The sequence below is a fragment of the Saimiri boliviensis genome, chromosome 9 (assembly GCF_048565385.1).
Source record: "Saimiri boliviensis isolate mSaiBol1 chromosome 9, mSaiBol1.pri, whole genome shotgun sequence".
NCBI classification, from domain to species: domain Eukaryota; kingdom Metazoa; phylum Chordata; class Mammalia; order Primates; family Cebidae; genus Saimiri; species Saimiri boliviensis.
In genome coordinates, this window is record NC_133457.1 from 76,801,197 (window position 1) to 76,824,258 (window position 23,062).

The 23,062-nt window shown below is 37.1% G+C and overlaps 1 protein-coding gene across 9 annotated transcripts in view; it reads left to right on the plus strand.

Annotated features, from left to right (window-relative positions):
• The window catches only part of RALGAPA2 (Ral GTPase activating protein catalytic subunit alpha 2), a 320,763-nt gene that overhangs the window by 133,807 nt on the left and 163,894 nt on the right, over positions 1-23,062 (plus strand). The gene's annotated exons all lie outside the window — the stretch shown is intronic.

Consider the following 23,062-nt stretch of genomic DNA (forward strand, 5'->3'; position numbering starts at 1 on the left):
TATTATAACCATTTTTTGTTTGGGTTCCGCATTAAATATAGTTTGAAGAAAGTGATACTAATCATTTTTAAATGTTTGAAAATGGTTGTTTTAGTAGTTAGGATGTTTTTGTGAAAGACTTTACCCATAAGGTAGAAAAGGAGTCCAGACATTTCTTGATAAGGAGTTACTTTAATTTCTCCCAGTGCAATTTAAATTTGAGTCAAGTTAGAACAGAAAGGCCCACAGAGCCACTAGCTACTGCTTCCTCCTTATAGACCCTGGGTTTGGGGGACAGGTTGTGGCCAATCCCTGGCCTTCCTCCCTTAGGAAGACTTCTGCCAGTTGAGGGAGATTATGGATAGGGACACATGGATTCTTAAATTAATTTGGGATACCAAGCAGGCAAGTGATGTGATTGATTTATGCTTCACAGAGATTATTCTGGACTGCATTTGGAAGATGGATTTGAAAATGTGAAGGTAGGATAGAATGGGAGATTGGCCTGTAGACAGAAAAATTAGGAAGTATTTAAACTAACACAGATTTTTTTAAATGATAAGAACTAAGCCAGTAGAATTGGGGATGGAAAGAAAGGAATAGAAAAGATTCAAGAAATTTTAAGGCATTTCATTTTATCACTAGGTTTTCTTAACCAATTAGAGGTATAGGGAGTGTTTCAGAATTCACCCTTTAAATTTTAAATACTTATTAATGAACTTGAATCATTTATTAACTATCAAGTAGCTGTCCTTTCTGCATTTCTTTTATTCTTTGAAGGTCTGGTGCGGATTCACAGACCTTTTGATATCCCTAGCTTATATGTAAGAAGCAAGCTAGGGATGCAGTCTAAAGCACCAAAAAAAAACTTATTTATCTAAAGCACAAAAAAAGCTTGTTTGTTGGGATGTAAGCTAGAATGCATCCCTAGCTTACATCCCAAGCTTTTGTGTTGCTTTAGAATGCATTTAAACCTTTTTAACTTTTGGGGCCTATTTAAAGAGTTTGTAGTACAGTATGTATTTCCCAGTACTTACTTTGAGCTTTAAAAATCATTGAACTCTTATATTAAATAATAACCATACCGTCCTAGTCAGTAGTCTGTAAGTCATTGTGATTTTAGCAGTGTAGAGAGGACATCTGTGTAGCAGGGTGTAAGCACTGCTACTCAGGGTGTATGGAGTTTTATGGGGTGTAGAAAAGAGAATTAACTCTCACAGATGATAATGAACTCCCTCAATGAAAGAAGCAAAAGAGAAAAGTTTACTTAACAATACTCTACTTTAAAGAAGCCTTTTGCTAATATTTTGCAGGAAAAAACATTTACTTGGAAATAATCATCAACTATAGATCCTTCTCATTTTATAAAAACAAGTAAGTTAGCAGTAAACAATGTTCCTTAGAATGAGTTTTTTAGAAAGTCATGTAAATAGGTGAGTTTCAAATTATCTTTCTGTTCTAAGGTGTGTTGGTGTGGAAATGAAACAATAAAATGAGATGAAATAAGAGTGTATTATATAGTGTTAGAGAACCTGAAAAAAATTATTTCACACATCATTTTAAGAAATATTATTTTATAGTAAAGACAAAAGAATTTTCAAATTTTGTGCTTAAACTTGTTTTTACATTTTAATGCATATGATGTTTTTAATTAAGGCCCATTGTCTTTTGGAGTTCATAGTGAAATACATAAATCTTAAAAGATGGTCCAATACTAACATTAATCCTAACATTCAGACTTCTAAGACAAAATGAGGATATCATAAATCTCTATTTTAAAATCAGCCCATTGTTTAGACTATTAGAAGCTTTAATTTTTATGTGAGTTTAATAGAGTTGACTGTTTTCTTTAACCTTAACAATTATTTGTATGTATTTTAGAAGCCCTGTCTGTCTGCCAAACAGAATTATTCTAAGTAAACTTTATTCCTTTGCCAGAAGAAAATTAAGCAGAAGACCTAATGAAAGAAACTTTTTTCATTTAAGTAAGAAATGTCTCTGGTAATTAGTTTAACTTTTGGTTCACATGTCTAAATAGATCATAGTGGTTGTTCAAGAACTTATATAATTTTGGAAACACATGTTATATTAATTATAGCAGAAAAGAAAGCATTTACTGTAGAGAACACAGTTAAATTCAATTTTTTAATTAACAAAGTGGGTACCTGCGAATGGTACCATTTCAGGGCTTCTTTCTGTTTTGTGAGAATTCTCAAAGGGCCACACTTTTATGTATCTTACCACTAAAAGGATTTACTTATGCAGAGAGAACCTTATGAAAGATGTCCTGTGTTTTCAAATACATAATCGTAAATAATTGTTTAAAACTGATTGTCAGTTTTGTCTCACAAATAAAATCCTAGGTGGGTTTCTTTCTTTTGCCTCTGGGTGGCGCACCTGTCTGCATGACGCAGTTCATGGGCGTTTGAATATTATGCTGTGTGTGGCACAGTTGTTTTACAAACTTCTTAAATCTGAAAGTATCAAAGTTAGGTCAGTAGTGACCAATAAAGTGTTGAATTAAATAAGTTATAAGATGCTAAAATCTTTTCAAACACAACGGTATTCATAGTAATTGAAGACATTTTTTAGTTTAAAAAACTATTTGTAAAGTAGATTTCTCACAAGTTGTGTTCTCTGACAATCCTGGAAAGTTATAGTTTCATCTAATATGATAGAAAATTTATTATGTAAACAGACATGGTCATTTATATCTTAAAAAATAATAATACATATACCAAATAGCCAGAAAAATGTAGTACATTCCAAAACAACCGTTTTTAATATGTTTATCCAGTTTTAATTATCCTAATAACTTATTTAATACTACCACAATGAACTTATCAAGTAGTATTTCCCACAGTACATGTGTAACATGGGTTTGTGGTTGATTGGTGTGATGGAAAACATGCTTTGAAATGGCTTTATTTTTTCCTTGACAACGAATTGTTTTTTAAAAAATTGAGGTTACTGGTTTACAAAATAACTAAGATCAGAAACATCTCAAAATAACTGTAAATTATGAAGAAAATTTGGTGTGACTTTCAGGGCTACCCAGCCTGCCTGTGAAGGGGTCTGCCAGTGTGCTTCCCTTTGCTCAGCTGCTTTGTGTCTGGTGGGCTGGTGGTGGTGCTTGGGGGTATTTATTTCTTCAGCACTCACAGTGCTGGACTGTGTGCTGGGGAGTGCATGATGTTGTACCATTGAGTCTTTTCCGCAATTCAATTCAATAAATATCATGGCCTATTTTATTTTATTATTGATTATTTGGAGATGGGGTCTCACTCCATTGCCAAGGCTGGAGTGCAGTGGCACAATCAGTTCATAGGGCTCAAGCAATCTCTCATCTTGGCCTCCCCAAATGCTGAGATTACAGGTGTGAACCATACTGCCCAGCCCCATTTTATAAATTACAAAGTTTCGAAAATATAAAAAACTTTTGCCTAGTGTCACATGTTAAAAAGGCTGTTAGAATTCACATGCAGGCCTGACTTATTTCACCACATATGTTTTTTTGATTGATTCACAGCTAGCGTGTTGGTTCCATAGTCCTTGATGTTGTTTCTCCCTTTTGTTTTATTTTGCCTGGGCTCTGCCCTTGGTCCCACCCCACTTCAGAATCCTGCCCATTAGAGTACCCAACCCAGCCTGGAAAGGCCTTTCCACAGTTGCTTCTTAGTTCTTCATCATCCTTCAGTTTCTCTTCTAAAGCTGTTTCTTGTTGTTGTTAGTTTTTCCTAATACTTAAGCAGCTTTTTCACCTCAGAATTCCCCAAAATAGTTTGACATGAAAGACCTATGAGTTGGATTTATTAAAAACTGTTTCTGGCCATGCACGGTGGCTCACGCCTATAGTCCCAGCACTTTGGGAGGCCAGGGTGGGTGGATCACAAGTTAGGAGATGAAGACCATCGTGGCCAATAGAGTGACACCTCGTCTCTACTAAAATACAAAAAATTAGCTGGGCATAGTGGCACATGCCTGTAGTCCTAGCTACTCGGGAGCCTGAGGCAAGAGAATTGCCTGAACCCAGGAGGCAGAGGTTGCAGTGAGCCGAGATTGCGCCACTGCACTCCAGACTGGCAACAGAGTGAGACTCTGTCTCAAAAAACAAAACAAACAAAAAATCCGGTTCCTATTAATTTCATGATTATTTAAAATAGGTGGAAAGATTAATATGTGTAAAATGGAAAAGGACAGTTGAGGAAATGAATTTTATTTTTATGTTTGTAAGAACATGTATCAAAGACTGGAAGGTTTTCTTTGCTCAAAACAAGTGAACTGGTTTTTAACAATGACTTACAGATTTAATGTCTTAATGTAATTTGTCAATTTGTCTGTTAAACATCAAAGTTAAATTCTCTTTTAAATGCAAAACCTACATTAATGTAAAATTACTGTTGCAAATTTACATATAGACATTTTGGGAAATATGGGTCTTTGTCATTTTCATCTATAACGTTGTAATGCACTAAAAAAGCATGAAACCTCTCTCCAATATAGAAGTGTGTGTTCTTCTGCCCTGAGTTAGCTATCAAGCTACATATTTGGATCATAACAGCATAAAGTTATGACCTAGTGTAATAGAGTATGATAAATTGTATCGGTTCAGAGCAGGGACCTCAAGTCAGCTTGTCTGGAGTTCCAGTCTTGGCTTTGTTACTTATTAGCCAAATCATTTGGGTTCGCTGTGCCTTGGCTCTCTTATCTATAGAATCAGGATAATAATAGGGCCTACCTTATAGGTTTGTTTGAAGACTTGGAAGAGGTAAAACATATAATGCATTCAGTCTGGATCATGGGTATGACCCCTCAGTAAGCATGAGCCCTCGTAACAATACTAAGGATGAGGAGAAAAACAGCAGCTCCTTGAGTAATATCAGTTATTTCTGGTGTCTTAAAGTGTTGATTGTTTTTCTTTCTCCATACATGTTCTTACTTTAAACATAATAATTTGACTAAAAAACGTAACTAGGCATTGTGTAATCTTACAACGTGTGGAGAAATAACCATTCCTTGTGCTGTAGATAGACATGCCTATTGATAACATTTGTTTTTACCTGTGTATGCTTATGGTCCAGAAGTGTTTCTTTTGTGTCTGTGGCCATCAGCTCGCTTTCCCCCCACTTTTCACCCCACCCAATGAGCGTTCTGTATAAGGAAAGCTAGAAAGCTGAACGCTGCATATCCCAGACTCTTTGCAGCTGGGTTGGCATTGAGCCAAGTCTGTCCAACAGAGACACCAACCAACATGGCAATTGAAAGTCGTTGTGGGGAGTGGTGGGCAGCAGCACACGGGGAGCTGAGTCCTCCTGTCATGGAGGTACTGCTCCAGCACCAGCATCACTGGTGAGATGAGCAGACAATAGGCTCCTCTGGAATGGTCTTGTGATGTGGATGCTTAACAATTTTTTCCTGGCTGTGGAGATTTGTGATTGGTTCCCTGGCACTTCAAGACATTCTAAAAGCCATTTAACACCCTCATATAAATATCTTTCTTCTTAATCTCAAAACAGTGGTTTCTGTTGTCTGCAAATAAGACTCTGGCTTAGCCAGTAACTGCTCTGCAAAGTGCTGTGCTGGGCACTGGCAATACGTGATCCATGCTGGTTTATATTTCAGTTGCTGAATGCACTTGAGCATTAATTTAAAAATTTTTTAAACTTTAGCCACTTATATTGTAGGCAATAATATTTAGCTTGTAGGAACATTTTATTTTCATTTAACTCCACATTTTAATGAACGTTTTGTCACATCAATGTTAAAGAAACCATAATTTTAAACATCATATATAAAGCTGTATTCTCTCAAAGAAGTCAGAGTAATTTGTGATTTTCTTAACGGATGTTACAACCTCCTCTCATGAGGTATATGATGGAATAATATAATAATAAACAGGCGTTTGTAAAAAGATCCCATGAGGCCCCTCAGTGAACATAAGACTCAGCAGTGAACTTTGAAAGCGAGGTGCAGGGGAGATACTTGTAAATTGGCCATACCTGACTCTATTAATAACTCCAGACAGCCTGTGTCGTGCAGTGATATGTAATAATTGCATCACCTTTTTCTCAGACAAAGAATTGTTCTTTGCCGAAAATTTAGACTTACAACTATAGAACCATATACGTTAGGTAAACATGAATTTCAAAGTATATTTAAGGTGAAACATAAATGAGTATTCAGTTCCAGAAAAAGTAAAGAATTAAGATGGCATTATTGGGGGTCTTATTTATCTTGCGTCCCAGGAAGGAATTTTAATACATGTCTCTAAAGTGCTGGTTCTGTACAGCAAGTGATTTTACCAAGGTTTTAATTTACAGGATTTTAATTCAACACTAGCAGATAAAGTACTTATTTGTGAATTGAAAGATCTAACTGATGTTCTGAGGATGAAATAATAACTTTGATGTGTATAAATAAAGAAACTTTAGACCTTTAGAAAGCTGTGTTAAAGCTTCATTTAAAACAGTTAAAAAAATTTTGGGCTCATACCACAAATAAAAATAGGACTAACTTGTGGCCTTATTCCTCAGGTTGTTAAGAATTGGAAAACATACTTCCAAGAATTCAGGATATAAGATGACTTCAGAATATACTGACTTTTAAGAACGACATATGCCTCTCGTGGAAGGCAGGCCTGATACTGGGAACTAAAGTACCTTAGAGCTAGACTCAGCTTTGTCACTCACTGGCCATGGGGCCCCCACCTACCCACAATTAGTCAAATGAATGAATTGGGCTAGAGAGCCTCTCAGACCCTTTCCCGTTGAGCATTCTTAGATCCCCTGATTTATGTTTAGGCATTTTATTATTAGGGTCACATCACTCTTTACTAAATGTGGCACGAAGTTCAGTGATCTTTTTATGTTGAATATTTTTTCCCACCATGTAAAGACCTAGTCAGGTTATGATAGTGTGAGACACATAAACAAGTATCTGTAATGTCCATCAACTTGTGCAAAGAAAACAAATAAGTAGTGATATACATGTTATGAAAATTAGACTGTTGAATATCCTTTTAGCTAAGTTGATTTGAAAGCAGCTCACAGAGGAGAGGGGATTTAGCAGGACTTTCAAGGATGGATAGGATTTAGATAGTAGGACAAGAAGCATGATGGAATTTCACGTCAAAGATATAGAACATTTCAGGTTGTATTCAAGAACAGTGACTAGAGTGGCTTTGATTTAATGCCAGATGTATGCATAGAAATAATATGTGGTCATGAATCCAGGCAGCACTGTAAAGAGCCTTGATCCAAAGTAGTTTTCATCCCATAGACAGTGGAGAGCTGTTGAGTTTTTGAGCATGATACTCCACGTGACCAGAAGAGCATTTTACGAATCTTAAACCACAGTGATAAAGTGGGAATGGATGGTAATTGTGAAAGAATGATGACAACAAGCACAGAAAGGAAATTATTGTAATAGGCCAGGGGCAAGGTAATGAGGGCTAACAAGGACTGAGACACAGATGGGGTTTGCGTGTCTGTGTGTAAATTCATCATATGTGTATATATTTTGTATATATATGCACATCATATGTGTTTTGTGCATGTGTGTGTGAAATATGTTGGAGAGATAGGATGTAGTACTGATTGGTCAGCGTCCTGAGAAAGTAGTGTCCTGGCCCTATTCCCGTTGTCTGTCAAAGCAAATGTCGATTCAGAAAGGCAAGATGGATTGAGAAAAAGAAGGCAAGTGGGCATGATAGGATAAAGTGATTGTAAGTTTCGGTGCACGTCTTGATGACCCCTCCCTCACCTTGGACATGGTAGCATAGGACAGGCCAAGTGGATGCATCCTAGTATATATCAAGGGGTGTCCCCAAAGATTTGTTGCCTGTGAGGAATTAGAAATGTGCAGGAAAGATTTCCAGGGACATTTTCTCTCTACTTAAGAGGACATCTTTTCTAATTCTGTTGGAATTCAAGCAGTTGATTTGCAGATTGTAAGTGTACTTACAATTACTGAAATGGAATGTCTAAAGGGCTCTGTTATTTGATGTTTTGGTTAGCTAAGACATGTATTTGTTACCAATTATTTTTTAAAGTAATGTGGCACTTAAAAACAAGTCCTTTTATGAATAAAAATACAATGTTTGAACTGAATTTACTTTATTCAAATTAATGAAATGTTATCGACTGTAAGGGGAGTTTACTGCACCAATAAACAAAACTTCCAGGTTTGACTTAGGTCAAAATCCAGGTTTGATTAGAGGATAAGGACAGATGAGATATGTCAACTCTCTCCTGACATGTATTGCTAAGTTAATAATAATTCCCATTTGTGCTTATTGTACAAATTCAGATATCAAATATAGAAGCTGTCATATAATTAATATTACACCATCAGATAGCATCCAGTGCCTTCTGAGTGTTTCTGTAAGTTTTCATGGGAATGGACAAGCCACAGATTCATCAGAATTTATCAGTGAAAATTTATTATAACTGTATTCAGTTATCAGTCACCATAAAGACTTCAGTAGATGACTGCACCAAAAATAAATGGGAGAGAATTTTTTTTTCTTTTCCTTTACAGCTGTAGAACCAATAATTATTTTCATTAATCTGTAAATGGAGCCCACTTATACCTCAATAAGGAAAGTAAAAATATGTAGTAGGTAACAGATGGCAGAGGTTTCGGTTATGAGGTTTAACACATGTGCAGTGAACTTGTTTCACAGCTTTAAAAAGTGTAAGATAATAGCATGGAGGCTGATCCAGAGAGAAAAAAATCTACCTGACAGGCCAGGAACTAGGGTTTTGTTTGATTTCCTTGGTTGGATTTAAATGTTATCAGTGATGAATATGAATTATTGTATATTTAGCTGCAAATCTTCTAGTATTTAATAAGACATGCTACATGAAATAAAGCATAAAAATGAAGTGTAATAGCAACTCTCAGTATATATGGGCAAAGGAAAGATTTTATTCTTAGTAAACTGTTACCATGTGATACCGTGTGTCAGCTGGCATACATTTTTCAGTAGAGAACCGTGTTCTTTTCCTCTGAGGTTTCTCTCTGGAAGGAGACTCTACTGTGGCCTGTCACAAAACCCAGGTCACTGGAATCTTTTTTAATAGAGTCACTGGAGTGCCTTCTGTCTTTTCCCAGAGAGGGTTGATGCTCAGTAAATATATTGATTGATAGAAAATTGAAGAAAAAAAGAAAACCTTCTGAGACTGGCTCTTCCAAATCCACACTGCATCATGGGGAAGAATGGGTGACCAAAGCAGCCAAGCTGAACCACTTTGCTTGAAATTTTGGCTCCAATAATCAGTGTCAAGGCAGGCATTAACTTTCTACTGTGGTGAGCTAGTCAACTTTCATTACCCTAGAATAGTGATTCTTGGGGGGGCAGGGAATTTTGCCCCCTCCAGGGAACATTTGGCAATGTCTGGACACACTTTTGGTTGTCCAAATTAGGGGAGGCAAGTGCCCTGTCGTCCAGTGGGTGAAAGCCAGAGATGTTGTTAAATATTTTAGATTGCACAGAAATACAACAAAGAATTTATGACCCAAAGTGTCAGTAGTGCTGAGGTTGAGAAACCTTGCCCTAGAGGAGTACTTGTGCAAATGACATTGTCCTAGGAGACGAGCTAGGTGATATAAATTAAATGACACAACTCAGTAATCAAAAACGGCATGAAAGTCTTACTCTCTTAGCTTAACAAAGGAAACAAATACATACGAAACTTTAACCAGGGAGATTAAGAAAGTTAATGTTTCAGGTAGAGTTATATGGGTTTTCAAAATGGGGGTGCAATTTCATATGGTTCAGCTTACTAAATTCTGCATCTAAAAGAATCAGTTTAAGAAATAAAATATGGAACATTCTGATTAATTCTGAAGTTAACATGAAAATTATCTGAGCTGGATTTTGCCTGGAAGCCCAAAGTAGAAAGTTATGTGACCTGCATCTGCAAAGCCCAAGGCACTGTATGAATGAAAGGAGGTGGGAAGGGGGGCTCAGGTTCCATTTCTTGCATGAGCACTGCCTGAGTAGCTAAGAGGAAGCAGGATGGCTGAAAGAACAGCTTGCTGTGGAAAAGGGTTGGTTCATGGACACAGATAATTGCTTTCTTCAAATGTCTGAAGCAGTGCTGTGTGGAGAGAGACTGTTTTCCCTCCAGAGCCAGAACTAATAGGTAGATTCTAGCTCGTTATCAGGAGACACTAAACCCAGTTTCCTGTTTAAATATTGCAGGCAATAGATTCTATGTCTGTAAGCCTTCCAAGCTGTAAAGAATTCAGTCCCAGACTATCTGACCCTCTAGGACAGCCTCAGAAAAAAGGAACATTCACTTTAGTAGAGCCCTACCAGCCTTGCACTCAAGTTGCCGCATGCTTGAATCAGTGACCACATACATAGCTTGTCTGGCTTGTGCTGCTTGTTCCATGAAGTGGGTTTCTAATGACTCTGGGACTTTGAGAAGGTGAAGATAGTTAGGCCTTCAGTAGGCACTGGTACATTCACTGCAGTACCTGCTCTTTGGAATATAGCTATTGATCTGTAAGACCATCTTTCCTCATTTAGAATTCTGTGAAAACTTTAAGAAATGTTACATTTTTCTCCAGGCACAGAGGTACTGAGAGACAGAGGGATAGCTTCTAGAGACATTTCAAGTACTAAGGTTATACTTGGGGAAGGGGGATGCATAAACTCGCATTTGGAGAGGAATGATTTTGAATATAATAGATTTAAATAATGACTATGGTTTATAATTCATAAAGGGTAGACTTGGATAGAAGGAAATGATGTCAAGAAAAGCATTTTAAATTGCAATTTTTGTTTCTGTGAGAAAAGTGCTCTCCTTGTGGGGACTAATCTCTTTTTTTCTGTTGATTCCTTTTTAATACATAACAATGAGTGGTATTGTGGTAATTGCAGATTGTTCAGCTATTAATGCTATTTACTGAAACACATTTTAGAGAGAACATTGTTTTCTAAAGAAACAATAAACAACAGTTTTTCTTTTGTTCTTCCATGGAAAAAATATCCTTTGGTAGGTATTTGTGGGCTAGAGAAATGTTACCAAAAGAGAACCTTTTAATAATATGACATTAAAACAAAATACCTACCATTTTCCTCTGTGCTGGAGTCTAGTTGAACACATGCAGAATGATCCCTTCATCAAGATCCAGTGTCTTGTGCCACCTATTTGCTTCCCTTCCTTGGTTTCCATGGCATACCTACTGTCCCCATCATGCAGGAGCCCTTCGCTCTTGGTGGCCTCACTCTTAGCTATGAGTAGCTCTCCCCTCCCCTAACAGGTCATTGCTGGGAGGCAGGAGCTGCCTCAGAACCTGACAGCAACCAACATGGTACCCTCAATCCAGCTAGCACTTGAGAATTTCAGATGATCCTGGAAAACTAATATTTTAGTAAGATCATGAATAAATGCTGCTGTTATTTAATAAAAAGAATAATTATGAACTTTGGAATTTACAAAATGCTTTCAGATACTATCTCCTTTGCCCTTTTGAAGAGTACAGCAGGGCATGTTGCATTTTCATTCCCATTTTACAGATGATGAAATTGTTGTTCAGGAGGTAAAGCATCTGCCCAAGTTCAGATAACAAATTAGCTGTATCTTTTACTGGAATTTTATCTTTAAAGCCCTCCTCCTCCTATTTCCTCGGTAGCTCGAAAGTCTACTCTTAAAGCACATTCATTTAAAAAAAAAAGTTACTTTAGCCCCTAAAATGAGTTTTGTTATATATACGTTAAAAATCAAAATGTAAAATAGGTATTCCCAGAATTTGAAGCAGCAAGCCATTTGTTCAACATTCAGAGGTTGATTGACTTCTCTGCTTGTGCTGTGTGGGATTTGTATATGGTGGACTTTTCATCATAGGATGGGCAGGACAAGTGTAGTGTCGGGTTTGTGGGTGTTGCTGCTTTGCTAGTGGATCTGGCCTGAGATTTCTCCATAAGCAGGTTGATAGATCCTTTGGGATTGTTCTCTCAAATTTCAAGTCATTCTTGAGAGCTCTTTGTCTAAACACAAATTGTCTAAATGGGAGGGGTGGGAAATTGTCATTTTAATTCATCCAGGCCTTCACCCATATTAGTGAGATGGTCTGTTGACTCCTGAAATTGAACCACCACAGGGTTGCCCTCTTATTTTTTTTTTTTTTCCCGGAACACAAAAATGTTGAGAGCTTCAGTTTTGCTGCTTTGTGCAGGCGGAGTAATTTTACTTGTTAGAAAATAAACGAGAGGGCATGCATTTTGCATTTTCTTAGAACGAAAAGAATGGATAATAATCATATTCTAAAATTAATGTATTTACTGATATTGAACACGCCAGAAGATGTGGGAAGTACTAACAGAAATCATTGTTTCTTTTTAATCTGCTCTTAGGCATAGGTTGGGAAACATCCTGGCAAAATTCAGTGATGTGAAGTAGACTTGTTTTCACCCAAACCTGAGAGCCAGGCTTCCTGATTTCAACACATGAAAAGGAAGCATGTTTAAATGCATGGGACATGCTAGTCTATGATGGCATCAGAAGTCCTGAGGTGTTTTTTGTTTGTTTTTTAAGCAGAGTTAAGATCACAAATTAGCACGGTGTTCTCTAGTGTTCAGTTTGAGGGAAGAATAGGAATCTTAAGTTGTTGCTGGAATCCTGGTAAACTTTTTTTTTTTCCGTAAGATCTTTCTAATTAATTTCCCCTCACTGCCCCAGCCTCCCCCACGTAGTTCCCCGCCTTACCCCTCATGCCCAGTAATTTCCTAAGAAGATGGCTTTGGTGGAAGACCTGTGTTTATTTTGAAGATAGCATTTTATGAGCCAGTTCCCTCATCTGATAATATTTCTATGAGGGTAGGAGTTACGTGTTTCTTTTTGGAAGTATATTTTTAAGCTGTAGCAATCATATATTGACTTCACTTGAAAGTATAGCTTTAAAAGGTATTATTTGCATTTTTAATAAATGATTATTAGGCAGAGTGAATGAGATGAAAGAAGAATTCAGGTTTCAAAACTAAGTAAGTCCGCAAAGTAGCGCTGTGCACTGTATATGAGGCCCATTATTCACAAATATCAAATGGTGCTTCATTGACCCTGACTTAACGTTTTCCCTGCCTGTAAGGAACAGGACCATGCTTGAGTTTGCGTTTAAACCTTGCTGCAAACTGTGGTTCTGGCCTTGATTGATGTCTTTCTCCATGTCTGTAAAATGAAAAGATCGAATGATGTTCTCTTGGATCTCTTCTCTAAGTTTTTATGGTTCCAAAGGAATAAATTAAATACCTTTGTTACCCAAATTTAGTAGGGGTGTGTTTTCTCCACTGTTTTTTTCTGCTTCATTCTGGGGTAACATTATGGGCAGTTGGGTCCTAATCTAGATTCTAACATTAGAATGAGAAGATTATTTTACTTGGCATCATTGGCAGTGTCAATTAAATTTTTACTGTGCTCTTGCAGCCATGACCTTAAGCAGCACTTGACTATGCTGAGTCTGTGGTTTCACCCAAGAGTTTCTCTTTAATATTCTAAGAAGAATGTATTTCTAGGAGATGGATTCTTGAGACAGAGTGAATAATAAACCTGGGAAAAGTATAGTTCCCTGACTCTGCAGTACCTATATTAATTTTCTTTGTGCACATTTGACTCATTTTGGCAATTCTTACCTTAATATTACTTCGATGATGATGCACTGTAAGTGCGTTTTTGCCCATCCTTTTATCTGTGATGGCAGTGACCCTGCTTTTCCTTCTGCTAGAGAACATGTAAAGCCGTAGAGGAGGGATGGAGGAGACAAGCAGAGACACTTGGCTCAGTTTAGCCTCTTCTGAGACAAGCAGCTGGGCACCTCAGAAAAAGATCTTAGTATTTTCCTACCGTAGCCCTCCCTCATCCCCAGCCCACAGTAATTTCCTTGGTGCTGTATATATGCCTTTTTGTGTAGACTTATCCTGAGCTTTGGCCATCAGGCCTGATCTGCTTTTGGAGTGCTGCACCAGCATCTAACACTCACAGCACCTTACACATGAATCTGATGCAGCTGAGTCACTTCCACTGTTATCACTTGCTGGCAACAACTTGTTGAAGCCCTCATTTGCTAAAATCTCATTGTGAGGATTTAATAACTGCTCTTGAGCATCTGCATCCACCTCATTAAGGCAGCCTGTTGTACAAACTGTAATGGTGTAGATTTGAAGCTTATCAGGGTCATGTCTAAGACAGTCATTACATAGTCAGACCGTGGCACCTTCAAGGCACTATTGGTGCAGCTGGTAAGTCACTTCTCTCCACGACCCTACAACAGTTTTCTCATCTTATGGAATTATAAATGTGCCAGAATTTTATTAATAGGTTTGACATCTCCTTGTCAGTCTCTTTAGTGAGCTCTGAAACGCCCATTATAGAAAACACACGTGAAAGACAGTATCCCCTCGTGATCCGTGGGCTTCAGGCAGGGTGTTGTGTTGGCCAGAGAAAAGGGGCTTTATGTTTTGTTCATGTAGCAAAGGACTTGGGCCTAGGGGAGAGAGCTGATTCATGTGACGGAGAAACGGTTTTTTCTTAGAGGCTCCGATCTCACAGCACTCTGAGCATCCTTGCGGAGAGCACTCATTTGCTACTCCAAAAATATTTTGCCAAAAGGTTGCTCTGGGCTTGTTTGCCTCATCATAGGCTCTGGCTTTCTTCCCACCAAAGAAATAACAGGCATTTCCATTTTAAACTCTGATTTTCTCCCTCAGATCAGGGACAAGACAAGAATGTGTTTTCTCACCACTTCTTTTCAACAGTGTACCAGACAGAGATTCCAGACAGGGAGTTAGGTAAGAAAATGAAATAAAAGCCAGACTAGAAAGGAAATGAAAGTTATGTATATGCACAGAGTATATGATCTTGTACTTGGAAAATCTCAAGAAATAAACAACACTTAAAAAAGAAACCTACTTGGAAAAAAAAAAGGAAAGAAACCTACTCGAGCTAGTAAATAATTCTGTAAGGTTGCAGGATACAAGATCAATATATAAAAATCAACTGTATTTCTATACAACAGCAATGGACAATTTGAAAATGAAATTAAGCAAACAATTCTATTTATAGCACCAAAAAGAATAAAATACTTTGAAATAAATTTGACCCAGGTCTTGCAAGGTATATACACTAAAAACTGCAAACCTTGCTGTAGGACGCTAAAAACTACCTAAATAAATGGAAAAGTATCTGTGGATCAGAAAACTTAGTATTATTAAGATAATAGTACTCCCCAAACTGATATATACAATACAGTACAATCCCTATCAACATTTCAGTGATGTTTTTTGCAGAAATGGAAAAGTTGATCCTAAGTTTCTTCCGGCATTACAGGGAATCCTGAATAGCCAAAGCCAACTCAAAAAGGAACCAAATTAGAGAATTACTAGTTTTCTATTTCAAAAGTTCCCTGAAAGCTAGAGTAATCCAAACAGTGTGGTCCTGGTAAGAGGATAGACATGTAGATCAATGGAATAGAATTGAGAATTGAGAAATCAACTTATATGCCCATAGTCAGCTGATTTTTTGGCAAGAGTCCAAAGGCAATTCAATCAGAAAAGAATCATCAGTTCAACAAATGATGCTGGGACAACTGGATGCTCACATGGAGATGGACGAAGTTGGACTCCCCACCTCATGCCATATACACAATTAACTCAAAATGGTTTTATGTCCAAAATATGAGAGCTAAAATGGTAAAACTCTTAGAAAGGGAAGGACTAGATCTCCATGACCTTGGATTTGCCTATAGTCTTTTAGATACGAAACCGAATATGTAAGCAATGGAAGAAAAAATGGATAAGTTATCCTTCATCAAAATTAAAATCTTTTATGCTTCAAAAGATGCTATCAAACAAGTGAAAATACAACCCACAAAATATTTGAAATTATATATTTGATCTGGTATCCAGAATATATGTAAAGAAATCTTACGCAACTGGGCGCGGTGGCTAATGCTTGTAATCCCAACACTTTGGGAGGCTGAGACAGGTGGATTGCTTGAGGCCAGAAGTTTGAGACCTGCCTGGGCAACATGGTGAAACCCCATCTCTACCAAAAATACAAAAATTAGCCAGCCTTATTAGCTAGTCTCAAAAATAAACAAATAAATGAAAATTTAAACAATTTTAAAGTCTTACAACTCAACAACAAAAAGACAGCCCAAATAAAAAATGGGCGAAAGATACAGACTTAAACTTCTCTAGAGAAGTTATAAAAATGGCCAAGAAGAACATGAAAAGATACTCATGGTGATTGGTTTTAATTTGAATTTCTCTGGTGAATAATGATGTTGAAGAACATCTGATCATTCACCAGAGAAATTCAAATCAAAACCAATTACCATAAGGTAGACAGCTTAAATGTCCATTAACTGATGAAAAGATGAATAAAATATGGTATATCAATACAATGGAATATTGATTTGGTCACAAGAAGGAATAAAGTATTCTGTGCCATGACGTGGATAAACCTTGAAAACATGTTAAGTAAAATAAACCAGACACATAATGCCATATATATTGTAAGATTCTGAATTCTGAAATCAGGGTAGGCAGACTCATAGAGACAGAAAGTAGACAAGTAGTTGCCAGTTACTGGGTATCTGAGAAATGGGGAACAGCTGCTGGTAGGTATAGGGTTCATTTTGGGGTAATGAAAATGCTCCCAAATTAGTCAATATACTAAAAACTACTGAACTGTATGCTTCATAGGGTGAATTTCATTATATATGAATATATATCTCAAAGCTATTACTAAAATTAAAAAAAGCATTGTAGACAGATTAGTGACTTATCAACTTCAGTATAAAAATAATTAATGTACAGTGCTCCCTAAATAAGTAAATAAATCTATATTCCACATTTTCTGAAGCAGAACAGTCAATCTTCACTGTTTAAAGGCCAGCCAAGTTTTTCTTTATAGATAAGCTGTTACAAAAAATATTCAAGGTTCTCTTTTTGGGCTTGAGCATCATAATGCCTTTTTCTGCCGTCTGTCCACTTGTTCTGTCATTCCTGAAATCCTGATACTGTGCACATGCTCAGAGCAGCTCCCATGGCCTCAGGAGTTTGTTGCATGTTTCCCATTCCCTTTCCCTTTTGCATGTTGCTGTCAAGGAAATTCAGTATTCTTTATAGCAGTTCTGCTGGTGGAAAGTTCTAGGCATTTTGTTTTGTTTTAAGACAGGTCCTCTCTGTTGCCTGGGCTGGAATGCAGTCTTAACAAATACAGCTCCTTGCAGCCTTGATGTCCAGGCTCAAGTGATCCTCCCACTTCATCCTCCCAAGTAGCTGGTACCACAGGAGTGTACCACCACACCTGGCTTTTTTTTTTTTTTTTTTTTAAATTTTTTGTAGAGGCAGGGTCTTGATATGTCACCCAGGCTGGTTTTGAACTCCTGGGCTCAAGTGATCCTCCCACTTTAGCCTCCTAAAGAGCTAGGATTGTAGGCATGAGCCACAATGCCCAGCCACTAGACAATTTTGATTCTCCGGGTACAGAACCCGATTACTCAGTCCTGTAATATTTCTCCTGGCCTCAGTAACATAATTGTACTCCAGGAAATCACATTGTTTACAATTCTTGTAAAAATCTCTGCTTTTTTCCCAGACAGATGCACCAAGTTAGCCATTTTAACACATAATGTAAAGCATATACCACGTATTATTTGGCCCCAATCATAAAAGTAATTTTCAGCTTTGTTGTGCTAACTTTTTATTCCCAGTGACTTTTCTGGAAATGAAGTATTGGTGCCATGCTCTGCTGTGCTTTTTTTTTTTTTTTTTTCCAAGGGCCATGTTGATTTATTTTTTAATAATCAGAAGCCAGGTTAACAGCTTGTAGTATGTAAAGTATGTCCTTGTGCCCAAAGCTGAAGGAGCAGAGACCCACTAACAGAAATGAGAGAATCAGGACTTGGAGCTTTGAGGTCTCTTCAGAGCTGGTCTTCTGGTAAGTAAAAATTTCTCATCACTCAGCATTTGTGAACAGCAGCAGGCAGGCAATAACTAACACTTAAAAATATGCCCTCAGGTACTACAGGATCCTGGCTACTTCTTCATTGTTAAAGTTTATATTCATATTTAGTGTTAAATGTATTTATCTGCATTCACATTTTTATAATTAATTACCCAAGTATAGAATGAATCGTATATTTTTGTTAGCCAGATTGCTGGGATAAAGGATCCCAACCTTCCCTTCTTAACTAAATAAAACAACTTCCTATAGAATTTCCTAGGTAAAAGACAGCCGTCTTCTCTGAAAAACAGTGATGAAGTCATCTAACTGTGTAGTGTTTTAGTTTACTTTAAGTAAAAAGTTAAATGAGGAATTGAGTGATTTTTCACATGCAGATTTTATTTCTTGATGATTGTGTCTGGCCTTGTGGATGGACAGAGTGACTGTAGGTGGAATAACTGGATCTGTTTGCTCTTGAGAAGCAGGCGCAAGTCCACGAAGGAAAGGCAGGGAGACAGATGGCTGGCTATTGTGTTACAACCATCATCTGCTGGGCCCTGAACAAATATTAAGTGAATAATATATATGTAATTGGTGTGAAAGTACAGTTGCAACATTTCTAATATGGTTTGGAGGATGGCTACTTCTTGAACATTTGTGTTTTATAGAATGCTATGTTGAAATGTTTTTGTTTATAGGGTTAATCCGTTTTAAACTGCTTTAAAGTGAACATTTTCCCCCATTTTGACACCACTGTGCAATATTTTGAATTGAAATGGCCTGTAATCGCCCTTTTTTTATTTTCCATAACAACACGAGCACTAAATTATAGCTGTGCAATTATGTAAACAATGGAAATGCTTCCAGAATGAATCCTTCCTTTTAAATTTTCATTTTGTGTAATTGTTGGAAGGTTTGGAGCCATAATAAACAAAATTATTTTACACATTTATCGCTCTAAAGGTCAATTATAAGGGAACTAAAGAAACAACACTATGCAAAATGAATAAACTGATTTCTGTTGCCATCACCATATGTTTTTCTTATCACTTATGGTTTTTCCAGTTACTGTGTACATAGCATTCAATTAAAGCGATTCATTTACCAGGCTGAATATGGTTTGTGTTTATAGAACTGTGCTTTGAAGGAAAGGAAACAACACGCCTCTATTTGAATTACCTGATTTTTTTGCAAGATCAGTGATAAGAGACAGATGTTCTCACCAGTTACTTTCTCATAACCAGAATCTTCTGATAAGCTGCAAATTCACAATTATCCTCTTAGTGATCTTTACACACTCAATGTATATAGTATGCACTTGGACTTTTAACCAGAAGAAGAGAAAAATACTAGTTTGCTGATCTGTTCACTATATTGCAACATTTTGCAGGGTGAATTTTAGTTTCCTTGAACAAAACCATGTGAAAGATCTTTGTCTGTGTTTCATATGTTCAACTTTAAAGAATAAAACTAATTTTATTTTGGATTCCATATATCATGGAGCATATTGTTTATTGTTTAGTCTGTTTAACGTGTGAAAAACAAACTAGTTATTGCTATGATACTAACTTGAACTTGTTTGTATTAAGTTCTAGAACTACTTAGAAAAATGAATCCTAGAAAATCTAAAATGATAATTTTCCTGTTTTTCTTTCATTATTTGTCTTGTAAATTATGTACACTATGACTAATTGCTGTAATGCTTTGCTAACGGTGTTGCTTGAAAGCACTAATTTGTGGAGCTTCTAAATTTCTGGGATAATGTGTGATCTAAGAGGCTTGTTTGTGCCACCTTTGAAATATCTTAAAATATTCTTTCTGTAGATGAGCAAAATAATAGTTCACTGAATTATACACACTACACCTATAAAGTAAATTCTACAAAGCAAAACCCTTCAGAGTTCTTCTCTTTTTAAAAAATAATTATTTACTTGCTACTCTATTTACTTCTTTATGGCTCTTTTCATTTTGCAAAGGCATATGTTCTTATCTCCTATCCCGTTAGATACAGCTCCGTAAGGGAGTATCATTCCATTTTATGGAAGAAAAGCATACGCTCTAGGTATGATGCGATATGCCCACAGTCACACAAGGCTATGGCCCCAGTTCTAGAGTTCTTTTCACTGCACCAGAGTGCCGGGCTGTTTCTCACTAGCCATCCCAGTGGAGGCAGCGCTGATTAGTATTGAATCACACAGTAGTGTGATTCTTCTTCTCTGCAGGTCCTTGTGATACTCTTAGGTAGGCCAGATGGAATTGAGAGAAGAATTTGTCTCACAGCACCCTGTCATTGCATTCTGTGCTTCTGTTTAACAAGGAGAGCTGGTCTCAGACCCAGAGACTTCATCAGAAGATGGTATTTTTAGCAAAAATTCAGCCACATTGGTTACTGTCATTGTATTATTTGAGTTACTTTTTACTTATGAGAAAGGATACACCTAGGTTTTTCAGAATGATTGGACCATTATTCTAAGCAAAATAACTCAGGAATGCAAAACTAAACATTATATGTTCTCACTCATAAGTGGGAGCTAAGCTCTGAGTATGCAGAGGCATAAGAATAATACAGTGGACTTTGAGGACTTGGGGGAAAGGGTGGGTGGGGGTGAGGGATAAAAGACTACAAATCAGGTTATGGGTGCACCAAAATCTCACAAATCACCACTAAAGAACGTACTCATGTAACCAAACAGCAACTGTTCCCCAAAAACCTATGGAAATAAAAACATGAGTCATTCTGAAAAATCTATTAGACAAAGGTTCACTTTGGACAGGGAGACGGCAAAAGGCATGCGGGCTGCACATGAGTGACTGATATCTGGAGAGCATCATCCTGTCCCATGTATATATAAAGTTCTGGAAGCTATAAGGAAGGTTTCAGATTTTTATTCTATTCTTCAGTGACTCCTGTTAGAACTGTGATCTTTATGGTGGGGAAGGTGAAGAAAGGATTCTACTGAGTTAGAAATAAGTAGAACATTTTGTGGATGTCCCTCTATTGGGAATATGTAGCTGCTCTTCTTTGAGTGCCACGTGGTTATTCCTAATTTTAAAATGTTATCACAAAGATACAGTCTTCGAGTTGTTCCATTTCAGTGCAGAGAAGCAACATAAGCAGGCATATGGCCATAATTTGGCTAACTGGTCACATAGTTCCCTCTTTAACCCCCAACTTTCCCTCCCCCCGTGCTGTCTTTGGCGACTTCACACAGCCGCTGCATCTCCTCAGGGCGCTGTCTTACGTGGGTGGCAGGGTAGGGTAGGCTAGCCATCTGTTATTTTGCCCTCTCTTTCCAACCTTCTTGCCCATAGTAGCAGGTTCCGTTGAAGTGATTGGCTGAGGTCCAGGGAGAGGGAGAGCCATGTGACTTTATCTCAGCTATGTGTCTATCTGCTGTCTTTAGCATCAGTATAGCAACTTAGTAATTTTTTTGAATGCCCCATTTTACAGATCATTGCCTTTACACATACAAATCTTATGAGGCAAAAGGGATTCATTTATAAATTGTGGTGTTAGCTTGTTAAAGGATTTAGTTCGTAATTCCCGTAAATTTAGCCTAGGAAAGTATTTTTAAATTAAAACTCTAAATTCCAATGGTGAAAATGGCTTATTTGATTCAAGTATGTACTAAAGATTTTTAAAGCCCACAAGCTTCAAGGTTTAGTTCCACATCTCAACAGATGGAATTAACACAAACATAACAAAGTTAACATCATGGTTGTTTGCATTATTAATCTTCAAATGCATGGCATTCTGCTACCTTGCTAGCCAGGTTTGCACGAATCCTTTCATTGCAACATATGTCAACAGAAATGTGCTTCCATCTGCTGCCGGATAGCTTGATGCCTGATATTCCGAGACAAGGCCCAGCACAATGAGTACCTCTGTGAGTAATTACAGGTGTGTGGTGAGGAGCCCAGGGCATTAATCAGAGGCTTAATTATGAAAAAGGTGGATCTTTTGTTCTACTCTTGGATCCTGAGTTTACCACACACTTTCTAAACTGCAGCATCCATCTGCTCGGTCCCTTAGAATGTTTGCCTTGACTGATATGGACCTTAAAGTGTATCAAAGGACGTGATTAAAGCAGGCTTAAACATTAACCTGGAAGAAGCATGGTTCATGTTTTTTTTTTCCTTCCTTCCTTCCTTTTTTACTTATCTATCTATTTATCTGTTTATTTCTGGTGTAAGAAAAAAGTCTACTGAAATGCTAAAATTTTAATACTTGTTAAACTATTTACCATATGTGAACTCTATTGAATTAAGCATTATACAGTAATTTTAAGAATGTAAATGGCAAGATTTGTAGAAACTAAGACCCATGTAAGGAAAAAAGAGCGTTAGGAAAAATGTTTTGTGAACACATGTAAATTTTTTAAGAAGGTAAGTTGTTAAGTGAGGTTATTTTTATTATGACAGACTTAACATGTTAGAATTTAGCATGTTACTACCGCGTTGCTCTAATGATATTGATAGAATTAAATCAGGATTATTTTTAAGGATTTTTTAGATAACCACACTGAAATCTAAGAAAATAAAGTAGGATTATGTGTGTGTATGTGTTTTGATTTTGCTTCTTACTCTTATATTGACACTATAGACTGTATAACTGCAAGTCACATAACTATAGTATAGTCAGGTGACGTTTCAGTCCATGGCAGACTACATATATGATGGTGGTCCTGTAAGATTATAGTGCTATATTTTTACTCAGCCTTTTCTATGTCCAGATGTGGCTTGATATGCAAATACTTTCCATTGTGTTACTATTGCCTACAGTACTCGATACAGTAACATGCTGTGCACATTTGTAGCCTCAGAGCAATAGGCCATACCACATAGCCTGGATGTGTAGTAGGCTCTACCATCTAGGTTTGTGTAAGTTACTCTATGATGTTCACAAGATGATGAAATTGCCTAATAACACATTTCTCAGAAGGTATCCTCGTCATGAAGCGGCACATGACTGTACTTCAGTGCATGTTTTGATTAATGTACATGACCAACAGCTGCATAAAAGAAGTTTGTGGTTTGTGGTTTTCTTACTAATTCCTATTACACACACACACACACACACGCACACACACACACACACACACACACTCTTGCACATATGGCTTCAG